General features: G+C 57.2%; 1 pseudogene; it reads right to left on the bottom strand.

Annotated features, from left to right (window-relative positions):
* LOC145476821 (large subunit ribosomal RNA) overlaps window positions 1-1,188 on the bottom strand; it is a pseudogene marked incomplete at its 3' end in the record, with an annotated part of 1,633 nt that continues 445 nt past the window's right edge.

Here is a 1,188-nt window from a genome sequence, read left to right as displayed (position 1 = left end):
GCACCGGAGGCCGTTTCACCCAGGCTCGCGCCAAGGGCTGCGTCACGACCACCGCGCCCTCCTACTCGTCGGGGCTTGGCATTCGCCCCGACGGCCCAGTATAGGTGCGACGCTTGAGCGCCATCCATTTTCAGGGCTAGTTGCTTCGGCAGGTGAGTTGTTACACACTCCTTAGCGGGTTCCGACTTCCATGGCCACCGTCCTGCTGTCTATAGCAACCAACACCTTTTGTGGGGTCTGATGAGCGTCGACTTTGGCACCTTAACTGGGCGTTCGGTTCATCCCGCATCGCCAGTTCTGCTTACCAAAATGGCCCACTAGGTACTCGCATTCGAAAGTCCGGCTTCAGTCGAGCAAGTCGGACATCTTACCAATTTAAAGTTTGAGAATAGGTTAAGGTTGTTTTAACCCTAAGGCCTCTAATCATTCGCTTTACCTGATAAAACTGCGTACTGAGTTCCAGCTATCCTGAGGGAAACTTCGGAGGGAACCAGCTACTAGACAGTTCGATTAGTCTTTCGCCCCTATACCCAAATTTGACGATCGATTTGCACGTCAGAATCGCTACGAGCCTCCACCAGAGTTTCCTCTGGCTTCACCCTATTCAGGCATAGTTCACCATCTTTCGGGTCCCAACAGACACGCTCTTACTCAAACCTTCCTAAGAGTAGAATAGGTCGGTCGATGATGCGCCGCCACAACAGCGGATCTCACCTCAGCGGCCGGGGCCGCCTTCACTTTCATTGCGCCTCGGGGTTTCACTCACCCTAAGACTCGCGCACATGTTAGACTCCTTGGTCCGTGTTTCAAGACGGGTCGGATGCACCCATATGACCGCCAACATCCTAAGGGCATGGTACGAGATCACCACCCCAACGACCGGCAGCGTTCGCCGAGCACTGCAAGCAGTCCACCGCATTGGACAGCCGGCCGGAGGGAGGGGACCCTAGCCACAGAAGGCATGCCCTGCAACTCCTCGGTCGGGCCCGAGCCATGAGAGAACCGGGCTGTAACAGCACGGACCCGGAGGCCCACACCTACCTTCCCGGCACCTTTCAGACCCAGTCCCAACCGACGTTGACGCGCGCCCAAGAGAAGTGCGACGGTGGGGAGAAACGAGCACCGGGCCGCGGTCCATTCAGATCCGCAAACCCGCCGTCGATCCCACCCACCGGCTGAATCTCAAAC

The sequence above is a fragment of the Orbicella franksi genome, unplaced genomic scaffold, assembly GCF_964199315.1.
Source record: "Orbicella franksi unplaced genomic scaffold, jaOrbFran1.1 SCAFFOLD_569, whole genome shotgun sequence".
Classification (NCBI taxonomy): domain Eukaryota; kingdom Metazoa; phylum Cnidaria; class Anthozoa; order Scleractinia; family Merulinidae; genus Orbicella; species Orbicella franksi.
This window is presented reverse-complemented; position numbering and strand designations above follow the sequence as displayed.